Consider the following 12,809-nt stretch of genomic DNA (forward strand, 5'->3'; position numbering starts at 1 on the left):
TTGTATAAAATTAAAGTTATACCTCTCCTACCCAGTCTAAAACCACCTGGCCCTCTGTACTTCTGCTCCTATGGTTCCTTAGCCAGGAGTACCCTTTCCAGTCATGACCTCTTCTACCCTTCACAGAAATTTCCCTGGTGCCTCCATCAAAATGAGCAGTCTTCTCCATCCAGTGCAGATTCTACACATCTGCTTTCTTCTGTTATAACCACTGCTTGCTGATGGCATGTTGCTTCTCCAACTAGATGGAATCTTCTTTCAGAAAATGCCTGGCTCAGAATGTGTTTCATGATGGTACCTAATTTGTCCATTGACTGAACAAACTGCCCTCCAGTGTGGGGAAGATGAAAGTTTGTTTTCTAAGTAAGCCAGTTACCACTAATGCCCAGTGTAGATAGGAATCCCCATACTATGACATAAAACTGTTTCCTACTCCCCTCCCAAGCAAAGACTCCCCTTCCTTAAGCCACTTGGAAGAGTGTCTAAGTCAGTTGCTATAGCAATGTACTGTGGACTGGGCAGCTTAGATACAATAGGAAGATATTGCTTACAAACCTAGAGGCTAGAGGCCCCAGATCAAGACACCAACATGATTGGGTTCTAGTGAAGACATCCTTATGGATCGAATATGAAAACTCCCTAAATCTTAACATGGTAACGAGACACTGAGAGAGACCTTTGAGTTGCTTTCACAAGGACAATGATCCATCCATGAAGTCTTCACCATGTTACTTAATTACCTCACAGTGTTTCCACTTTCTAATTCAGTGTCACTGGTGCTATGATATCTACATGGAATGGGAGGGGCACAAGCATTCTGCATATGCATAGGAGAGCCACTGTGGTACCCTGTGAATCCTCTTCACAATGGAGACTCCTTCTGAACCCTGAAAGGACTATGAAATTTCTATAGCCCCAGTGCTATGCTTCTGTGTAATACCTTTTTCATCATTGTGACAGAATGCCTGTGATAAATAACTTTAAAGGAGGAATAATCGCTCATATTTTCAAAGTTTTCTGTCCATGGTTGGCTAATTCCATCAGTTTGAGCATGTGGTAAAGAATAATATCATGGTGAGCACACACACAGGAGGAGTAAAAACTGCTTACCTCAAAGCAGCCTGAAGCCAATGAGAAATTAGGAGATGGTTCCAAAACACAGAATATGCTCTCAGTGACCCACTTCTTCCAAACAGGACTCCCAGACTCCTAAAAGTTCAACCATCTCCTGATAATGCCATCATCAGATGCATAGGAAGCCTTCAAAGTGAACTCTGGCTGGAAATCTAAGGTCCCAAACAACACATTATTAGAGTGCTCACCAAGAAGCTGTGCCAGCTACAGACCTGGCCTCAAGTTGATAAACACAGGCATAGCAGAGGTCCAATCTCCATGCTCATGTAAAGGTTAGACACTTATAGCCCACAGACAGCAGGATGCAGAGGGCTCTTCCCATACTGCACTGAGCCAATCCAGGAGTTTGAGCCACCATGATTTATTACACATCCACGTGATTAACCAAGAAAGATTCTCTATCCTTGACCTTCATTATCTCAAATCTTTTTGTTTGTTTGTTTGTTTTTTCGAGACAGGGTTTCTCTGTATAGCTCTGGCTGTCCTGGAACTCACTCTGTAGACCAGGCGGGCCTCCAACTCAGAAATCTGCCTGCCTCTGCTTCCCAAGTGCTGGGATTAAAGGCATGCACCACCACTGCCTGGCCATTATCTCAAATCTTAAAGAGATCACAGCATAATTTGGGAGTAATGGAACCCATTCTATACCCCTTTAAGACAGAAGCACTTTATGCATTTTCTCAAAAAAGATCCATTCCTACAATGCTTAGGTAAGATGTAAATTTTACCAGCTCTTTAGAGGGAAGACATTTTGGATTACGTACCACAAGTAAAGCTTCCTAAAAATCACCTTTACCAATTCTCTCAATGTCCTCCAGCCACTGGCTAGCTTCTCTCCTGTTACCACTCATATGTATCATGTCCCTAAGGGCTCGTGTATTCTTGGTCCCTAGGACAGCAACACTCAGAGGTGAGGCTTCTGAGAAATTATTGCATTGTGATGGGTCTGACCAAATGTGTGGGTTAATCTAATGATGAACTCATAATATGGTGGCTTTAGGGGGTGATAGAGGCTGGGAGATTGGGCTGAATTGGAGGAAGTAGGTCACTGGGGGGTTTGCTCTGAGAAGGCTGTGTCTTATCCCAGTTCATGTTCATATTCTCTCTCTCTCTCTCTCTCTCTCTCTCTCTCTCTCTCTCTCTCTCTCTCTCTCTCTCTCTCTCTCTCTCCTCCTTCCCTCCCTCCATCCCTCCCTTCTCCCTGTTGCTTTGTCTCTCTGTCTTTCTCTCCCTTGTCTCCTGTCTGTCATAAGTTGCTCTATCACATGCTCCCTATCACAATGTTTGTGTTCACTCAGGACCCAAAGCTATGGAGCTAAGTAACCTAGACTGAAACATTTGATATTATGGTCCAAAGTAAATCTATCCTCCTTTAAGTTAATGTCAAATATTCTGTTACAGTATATTAAGTCACTTCTCAAATTCTATTATCCACATTTATGGTCCTTACTAGAGTCCCTAGTAAGCTAAAAGGGCACTAGTGATCTACTGCAACTGACAGGATGGGTGTTCTTATCTTTCAGCCACATCCTATGCTTCTTACAATATACTCTTAAGTTCAACCCTCACCTCCCCCAACCCCAAACAGTATCTTGGTATGAGAAAGAATGTCACCAAGAGAATAAACTATTGGATCATCTCCACAATGACATGATAATAATATCACTGTTGTTTCTTTCATGAATTGGGCACTTTTTAAAATTTACAATCCAGCCATTGGCATTCCTCCTGGTCCCCAGTCCAACAGTTCCTCATCCCATTCCTCCTCCCCTCTGTCTCTGAGAGAATGCACCACCACCACCAGGCCTCCCCACTCCCTGAGACCTCAAGTCTCTCAAGGATTAGGTGCATCTTCTCCCACTGAAGTCAGACCAAGCAGTCCTCTGCTATATATGTATCCAGGGCCTTGGACCACCTCGTGTATGCTGCCTAGTTGGTGGCTCAGTGTCTGGAAGCTCCCAGGGGTCCAGGTCAATTCAGACTGCTGGTCTTCCTATGGGGTTGCCCTATGAATTGGGCACTTTTAAAGGCTCTGATTTGCATTGCCTCACAGATTGCCTCCAGACACCTAAAAAAGGTAACCTTACTAATAAGATAAGAAAATCTAGTCCTAGAAAGATTGAGCAGCTATACCAAACACTAACAGAAGACAATGACCCACTATTTTTGAATGGGCCAAGATTTGAACAGCCATTTCTCAAAAACATCAAGTGATCAATGAGCACAGGAAATGATGCTCAGAGCATCTATCTCTCCCTCCCTGCCTCCTGCTCTTCTCTCATTATTGCTCCGGAGGTAAGGCAATGATGCAGATTTAAACAACCACTTCAGAGTGATTTAGCAAGCCTCATCCCAAGGCATGTGTGTCACAGGATGCAAAACATACACACACACACACACACACACACACAAACAGTATCCAGATGTTCATAGCAATACAACTCAAAACCAGAAAATGGAAACAACACAAGTGCCCATGGAGAGACAAGAGGCTGGATGAAAAATGAAAAAGACCCATTAATAGAGTTTTATGCAGTGAAAATGAGGACACTGAACCATGCTGTAGACTGAATAAGCCTGCAGAACTCTATGCTAATGAAGACCTAAACACAAAAGGCTGTAGATCATGTGCTTGGAATGACATGACATGACTGAAATAGATAAATCACAGAAATAGAAAATAAATCTATGGCTGCTCAGGGTTGGAGGGATAGGAAATAAGAAGTGAATGCTCATGGGCATGGAGTTTTATTTTCAGTGATGAAGTCATCTAGCATTAGATAGTGGCGGTAGTTGCAAAATCTTGTAGAGTATACCAGAAAATGCTGGGTTGTATGCTTTCAAGGGTGAATTTTATAGTGTGTAAATTATATCTTTTAAAAAGTATAGCAGCTGATAGACACAGCAACCAAAAGTCTAAGTGAGCATTCAGGTTCTGGCATCTGTCTTACTCAGAGCTGGTCACAGTCAGGACCACTTGTGAGGAATAGTTTGTTAACATACTTTGTGGGAGAGAAATTGGTTTGTTTGTTTGTTTCAATGGGGTTTCATAAAGCCTAGGCTAGCCTTAAGCTCTCTGTGTAGCTAAGAACAACCTGAACTTCTCATCCCCTCATCTCTACCTTTCAGGTGCTGGGATTATCATAGGACTAGGAATCAAACCCAAGGCCTAATAAGTCTGAAGTGCATGCTAGTCAAGCAGTCCACCCACTGAGCTGCATTCCCAGCACAGAAGCTGACATTCCTCCTTACCCCATGACTCTAGGAAGGAAGTCCTTTACTTACAGCTAATTGGATCAAAGGTGGGTCTGGAGCATCTACATCCTGATCAGAACTGTGACACTGGAGCCTGACTCAAGATGGACAGGTCAATCAGATTTCCACTCTCCACATTCACCTTTTCTTTGGAATTTTGGACTGGGGATGAGACATGAAAGTCAAGATCAAAGCATGAGGACACAGGGAAGACCTGGATTCAAGTCAGCCTCCAGAGACAGTGAATAAGCAGGATGAAGCAGCAATGACTCAGAAGCCAAATGTGGAGCCAGAGGATGAAGGAAAGCCCCAGAGAAGGTAAGGGTATGGATGCCCTTTATGCAATCCTATGTTTCAGGCATCCACAGACTCTGACACTAGCATCCCTGGAGCCCCATCTGGGGTTCCCAGGAGCTCCTCATTTGGTTCCACACAACCCATCTGTCCCCCACTTGAGCTAGCTTAAGTGGGATCTGCTGCCTGCACTGAAAAGAGCTCATCTAGGACCCCCAGCAGGCATCTGTAGCCTCCAACCTTGAGATTCCTGAATTGGTGGCCCTGGGGAGAGCCTCTTGGTGAGCCTTTCCTTTCAGAAAAGACAGCAAATCACAAAAGACATTATGGGAAAACAGCCAAGATAACATAGGCAACTGCTTGAAATTCAGGCCGAGCCCTAGGAGCAATAATTGGACAGGTGCTTTGGAAGCTCTCTGCGGTGGCCAGCAAAGAGCAGGTGTCACCAAATGTAAGCTCGGGTTACCAGATGGGTGTGTTCCATACCTTTCTTTTGTCTTCTGACTTGATTTGATTTAGATGCTGCCTCCCTCCACTGAGCAGAGAGTTAGAACCAGTGTAGAATAACCACAGTAGTCGGACAGAACATCTCTAGACTGACCTTGAACACACCCGTTTTCTTCAAAGTAAAAACACATTTCATGTTTCACTTTTAATGAGAAGAGAGAAAGAACTGTTGCTGGAAATATTTACCTTCATCTCCTGTTCTGAGAGACTGGGAGATTTGTCAGCTTTGATCTCCACTTGTTTAATTACCAGGAAATGGAGTATGTCTGAGCTGGCAGGATCAACAAGGCTCACTCTTGCTGCAAAAGTTGGCAGTGGGCACCCAGAAACCTGGCCTTCCATTTTCCCAGATCAAAGCTCAGCCTGCCCTAAGATGAAAGAGATTTTTGATAAAATGGTGGGGTCTTGGCTGAAGGCAGCTACTAAACCAACTATGAAGCCTCCCTTCTTGTCACCAAGGAAAGGACCCTGCGCAGCTTATTCATACCAGGTCTTATAAGTAGTCCCAGTACCCTACACACCCATTAACTTTGCTCTTACCAGTGGCTTCCATGTCTGCTTAGAACTTTCCTGCTGAAATCTTAGGGAACCCCTTCCTAAGCTTCATCCACATAAGCCAAGTAGGCATAGAGGTAGCTAGGAGATGAAATTCAAGGCAGCAGATGGCTTTTCAGGGATAGACCGACCACCTGTAATAAAGAAGCTGGGGTTTGACCTCTCAGAAACTCAGAGTTGGCTGGTAACCATGGAGACAAGGACAGCCAATCTACAGAGAGAGCACTAGTGGTCACATTTCAGAGCATCCAGCCCTCCTTAATAGGCTCATCTTTGAGTGCTCAGTGAAACATAACCTAAAAGACTTTTAATGTGTGGCTTTATGGTTCTATGCACTGAGTTACTTCTATAACCAGAATTGTGATACTTAATAAGGGAGGTACATGGGATGATGATGATGATGATGACAATGACTACTGTTTATTGAGCACTCACTCAGCCATGTGTTGTAAAAACATTTAATCCTCCCAAACATGTGGAGATCAATACTACTATTATCCCCATCTGACAGATAAGGAAATCAAGACCAAAGAGGTTAAGTAACTCATTCAACTTCATATAACTGCTAAGTGACAAAGCATAATGTAAAGACATTATACTCCACTTATATTGCAACCAGAGAGAGAAGGAAAAAAAATCCTTCAGTAACAACAAAACGAACCAATAAAAGGATATGGCACATACTTAAAATGCCCAATTTTAGCAGAGTCAGAAAATTAAAGCCCTTCCCCCAACACAGCACATTGCCTGTTTCTGTAAAGTTAGATTGGCACGTAGCCACACCCATTTGTGACATGTAGTCTAGAATCGATTTTACAGTGCACTTACAGAATCAAGAGCTCTCGATAGAGACCTAAAATATTTATTTTCTCGCCCTTTAAAGTTTGCCAAGCCCCTCTCTTATGGTGATCAATCGGCTGATTTTACCTAGGTCTGGTGGGAAGCCTGAGATGCAAGACTATATTTTAAAAACCAGTGAGGAAAAACAGACATGTCATCCTTTTTGTCTGGGGGAGGAGGGCTCAATACAGGGCTTAGATGTATGTGGTAGAACATCAAGGACATTCCTAACAGTAGGGGCCTAGAACACAAGACATTTATGGGGAGGGTAAGCAAGATGACCTAGAATACAGGGCCTGCTGGGGAGCATCTATCAAAAACTATACCAAGGTGACATTTTTGTGACATTGGTAACATCACAAACTGGTCCTATCTGTTAGACAGTCTGTAAATGCATGCCCAGACGTTGAGTGTTGAGGTACATGGGCCTTTGGGGATGTAATTATATTAATAAGCCTAAATTAATATGATCTTCCCCTGTCTTGAGTAGGGTCTCATGTAGCCCAAGATAACTCCAAATTCTTTTTATTGCTGAGGATTATGATCTTCAACTTCTGCTCCTCCAGCCTTCAACTCCTGGGTGGTGAGAGTAGGGTATGCACCACCATACCCAGTTGATAGCCTGCTGAGGACCAAGCCCAAAGCTGCCTGCATTCTAGGCAAGCACCCTGGTAAATGAGACCTACCCCAGCCCTACCCTTACTTCTTGAAAGGTGACTTTGAAGTTCTCACCTTAATCACTTGATTTTTGAGTTCAGATAAACAATTCAACAAGGTCGAAGTAATGTTGGCTGACCTGACTCCAACAGAAAGCAAGATGGATGGTTCCAGGAACAATACCTATGGTTGACCTCTGGCCTCTACATGCATACACATGTAGCTGCACACCCATGAATGCACCCATGCCAGACACACAGGGGATCACACATACATACATGCATACATACACACACACACATACACACACACACACACACACACACACACATGTTTAAGGTATAAATTATTTTTTGCAAAATTTGAGATAGAAAGTATCAACCTTGATTTCTTTGAAGTCATGGATTTTTGGGGGGGGGTTGTTTTGTTTTGTTTTGTTTTGTTTTTGTTTTTGTTTTTGTTTTTGGCTTTTTGAGACAGAGTTCCTCTGTAATAGCCCTGGGTGTCCTGGAACTCACTCTGTAGACCAGACTGGCCTCAAATTCAAAAATCCACCTGCCTCTGCCTCCCAAGTGCTGGGATTAAAGGCATGCGCCACCACTGCCTGACTGAAGTCATGGATTCTTTATCCTTTTCTGTATTCCTAGAAGTGTTAAAATGTTTACCTGCTGACTTTACAGACAAAAAATAAAATGGAAATGTCACCAAGAAAATGTATCTGTCTATATTTTCAAAATGTGGCCTTCTAAACCTAGGAAAACCTCTCTTAATGGCCCCAAAATCAACCCTAGAATGGAATGCAACCTTGAGTTCCTCTTTGCATAGGCCCAGGAGATTTGATCCCATGTCAATGGGATCAAACACATTCTAAACACTAAGGAAGAAATTCTCCTTCCCAACTCACTACAAACAGAATAAGAAAATTAGCCATGGAACCAACCCCAATCATGTTTTTAGAAATCATTCCATGCTAGTCATAATATTTGGGGACTGAGATTTATTTTAGAATATTTTAATAACTTTAGCACTGTGACTAGAAGTCCTTTGTAGCTGGTCTCAAGGGCCTTCCTGGGATGCTGTACTTAATGAGGTTTATAATTCAATATAACTACATCTGCATCTTTAATTATGCCTAACATTTAATCTTCATTGCTCCACTTGAATTGGAAGAGCTAAAATTAGGCCTGTTATAGTTTAATCTGATAATAAACATCCATGACATTTAGAGCAAAAATGTACTCGTTTCATTAGAGTAGCCGACACATTTACCTTTTGCCTGAACTGAACAAACACTCTCTCAGCACTCCTGACTGTAGCAGAAATCACATTTTAAATGATCTGCCTGTAGACTTCTGGACTCTGAGGTGGAAAATTCTTGGAGGTTAAGTATCTAACACTATCATTTTAAAATAGAGGGAACTGACTGAACTTTAAAGATGAAGAAGCTACTGGTCCAAGGTCATATAGCAAGTTAGCAGGTCAAATGGGTTATGTTAGCAATTCCTCTAGGCTCCACCCAGCAGCTAACTCGAAACAGCTTGCATCTCCCAAATGTCCCTGCTTCTGTGCTTTCCCACATATTTACAATAAACCTTTTCTTTAAGGTTTTCTTTACCATATGTAGGAATAGTCAATGTTTCCTTTTCTTTTCCTTTTTATTTCTTTTTTCATTCACCCTACACACTTCACAAAAAGGAAGGAAAGAAAGAAAGAAAGATTAAGTAGGCTGAAGTTTTAGCCTGGTTGGCTGCAGGTCCAGGAGGAAGCAGAAGTGGTTTGGAGTTTTGTTTCTGTATGTAAGGGACACAGTAAAGAAATCACCAAAATGGCTGCTCCATGGTTGAGGGGTAGTTATTATGGATAAGAGAGAGAGGTGGGGAGAGGAATAGAGAGACCATCCAGAGGCACCTGAAAGAGTTCAGAGAAGCAAGAAAAAGAAACAGACTGGACATGGCCAGAGCTAGCTGTGAGAGTCAGGAGAATAGCAGGTGTCTTAGGGCTTTACTGCTGTGAACAGATAACATAACCAAGGCAAGTCTTATACAGAACAGCATTTAATTGGGGTTGGCTTACAGGTTCAGAGGTTCAATCCAATATCATTAAAGTGGGAGCAGGCAGCATCCAGGGCAACACAGTGCAGGAGGAGCTGAGAGTTCTACATCTTCATCTGAAGGCTGCTAGCAGAATACTGACTTCCAGATGGCTAGGATAAGAGTCTTATAGCCCACACACACAGTGACTCACCTACTCCAACAAGGCCACACCTTCTAGTAGGCTAGGTTACTCCCTGAGCAGAGCATATACAAACCAACACAGTAGGGAATAGTAAGAATACTGAAAATAGCAGGAATCATGGAAATAGGGTGTGAGACCTTGCCATCATATAGAGGACAAACAGGAATCTGGGGAATACAGGAGTAAAGACTGTTAACTGAAACATCCTGGGAGTTTAGGGTAGAAGGAAGAATGAGAGGGGCCAGGATGCTAGAGGACTTTGAGATGCATAACAAGCATGAGTAGGGACTGAAGGAGCCTGGAGACCAGCATGGGCTTTAATATGCAGCCACAAGTGTATGTCAATGGAGAGACATATGTCCCTTCTGACAGGCACAAGGGAAATAACTTCTTGAAGTTTCACAAGTTCCTGAGGAATGCTGGCTTTAATCTAACCACCAGAAATTCTTCTATAGTTCAGCTTGAGCTGGGCCAACACTTATTTCTAGGCATAAGAATTTTTTGAGACTTAACAGTTTCTAGGACATTAACAACAGAAAGTCCCATTTAGGACGGAGGGTGGGAACCAGATTTACTGACTTAAAGCTGGAGCAGTGGCTGAAAAATTTGTCACTAGACAGTACTAAGACTGCCATTTACATGAGGAGAGGGTACAGACAGCATTCTCCAACACATGGGGACCACATCACCTGCTGCCTTGGTGGCCATGATTGTGACATGCTTGTTATCTGCCCATTGTAAGACCTTATTCTTTTTTTAAATTCTGCAACAGTTTGTGACATTTTTTATTGGATATTTCCTTTCTTTACATTTCAAATGTTATCCTCTTTCCTGCCCCTCCCTGGGAAACCCCCTATCCTATCCTCCCTCCCCTTGCTTCTATGAGAGTGCTCTACCACCACCCACTCCCACCTCCCTGCCCTGGCATTCCCCTACACTGGGGCATCTAGCCTTCATAGGACCAAAGGCCTCTCCTCCCACAAGACCATCCTCTGCTACATATGTGGCTGGAGCCATGGGTCCCTTCATGTGTACTCTTAGTTTGGTAGTTTAGTTCCTGAGAACTCTAGGGGTCTGGTTGGTTGAGATTGTTGTTCTTCCAACGGGGTTGCAAATCCCTTCAGCTCCTTCAGTCCCTTCTCTAACTCCTCCATTGGGGACCCTGTGCTCAGTCCAATAGTTGGCTGCGAGCATCTGTCTCTGTACTTGTGAGGCTCTGGCAGGGCCTCTCAGGAGACAGCTATATCAGGCTCCTGGTAAGACCTGATTCTTTACCATAAGCCTTGGCTTTGAAATGGGCCTCTATGCTGGTGAGAGTTATTGTAAAAACACTTACGAGGAAAGTGTAAAATAGGAGAGAGAGAAAGAGAGAGAGAGAGAGAGAGAGAGAGAGAGAGAATATCAAGATGAACCTGCAAACAGAGGCCCCTAAACAATAAGAAAGGTGAAGAAAAACAGCAGGGCTAACTGGAAGTGCTGGATGCTTACCACAAACCTAAAATAGTGGAACAGTTTAAAAATGATTAGGAAATAAGTGTGTTAACAGCCTTGAGGAGATAGCATTTATGAAAGAACCGGTTCTAACAAAATAAAAATGACCAACTATGAACAAAATGGACCATGTGATAGCAAAAGCAATCTCTTCAGGGCATGGGCATGGCATGGCCATTGGCCATTAAACATAGGTTGCTGTGGTGACCTACATAACGCTTGGCCCTGTTGTCATGGCAACAAAATAACCAGAACAATACAGTGTTAGCTAGGGCTATGGTAATGACAACAGTAATGACACCCCTAGTAGGAGAGGATCATAGGACCATCACCTGGGATTCCACTCAGTGCTCCCTTCTGTTCTCCAGCTGCAGATGATCTTGAAAGGTGAAAGGATAACTGAAGATGTGAGTCCATGAAGCCGCTTTGGTGAGCTGGTGCTGAGTGGAACTTGTCAGTTATGCAACTGCTTTTTGAGTTGCCAAGACTTCTGTAAGGAACCCCTCACCCCTGCTCCTGTAAGAAAGCCCAATCAACTCATTGGTTCACCAAGTCACACTCGGACAGAATCATTACTTTGTCCTATCTGGGAAATATATGAAAGGTTACATCTCCTCAAGAACAGTAACATAGCAAATCGCTTTTTTAAAAAGTCAGAAATTCTAGAATGCAAAAGTAAAACACTGAGGTCACTTGAGCAGATGTAAGCTTCAAGGGAGAATGGGAAATGCATTTGGAAACATGTCTGGGATGGGGAAAGAAACCTGTAGAAGTCTATGAAGATGAGAGGCAAACCTGACGGGGTGAGAGGACTCTTACCATCACCCAGCACTGAGCTGTGTCCCTCAAGGACATGTTCAGTTTCAACTAAACTACCAACTTAGCAACCCTACAACTCCAGGCTACAAAAGTTGAACAGAAGTCAGTCCCCTACTCTCAGGGTTCAAAGAGAACAGCCACTCTGTGTCAAGCAAAAGAAAAGATAGAGGGCCAGATTTTGTTTTATTTTATTATTTTATGCATGTGGGTGTTTTACCCGCATGCATATCTTAGCACCATATACCTGGTATCCACAGAGGTCAGAAGATGCCATCAGATCCCCTTGAACTGGAGCTGTAGACAGTTGTAAGTCACCATGTGGATGCTGGGAATAGAACCTGGGTCCTCTAGAAGAACATCCAGTACTCTTAATCACAGAGCCATATCTCCAAGCCTAGGACCAATCTTGCTAAGCATTAGCAAGATGGAAAAAAAAACATTGAGAAAAGCAAAGAGAGAAAGAGGATGGAGGGAAAAGGAGAGAATAGGAAAGGGGGAACTCAGGGCCCAGGTTCTAGAGAAACAAACTGCTCAGCAGGCACAAGGCCGTGGGTTACCCATGGCTCTGTAAAAGGAATAAAATAAATAAAAGACAAGCACACTTGGTAAGAAAATACCATATGTTGTTTCTACCAGAAGAAAACCTAATAAGAATACTCATTCAATAAGATGAGGGATGAGGAGAAAAGAAACACATGTGTTCCAAAACCATTTTCAACCCCACCCCCAGTAAAAGAGAACAAGCAAGAAACAAAATAGACATAGCTGAAATGAAATCCAGGCACAGAAGAAAGCCTGAAGATTATCCTACTACTTCTGAGGACATGCCCTAAATGAAATTGATGCTATAGTAGCCAAAAGAGAAAAAAGAATCAGGATCAGGAATTGTAGCTTACTGGGCAAACACCTGAGTTAGACTCTCAGCACCTATGTTAAAGCAGCAATAAGAAGAAGAAGGAGAAGGAGGAAAAGGACAAGGAGGAGGAGGAGAAGGAGAAGGAGAAGGAGAAGGAGAAGGAGGA

This window comes from Mastomys coucha, unplaced genomic scaffold (assembly GCF_008632895.1).
Source record: "Mastomys coucha isolate ucsf_1 unplaced genomic scaffold, UCSF_Mcou_1 pScaffold21, whole genome shotgun sequence".
Taxonomy (NCBI): Eukaryota; Metazoa; Chordata; class Mammalia; order Rodentia; family Muridae; genus Mastomys; species Mastomys coucha.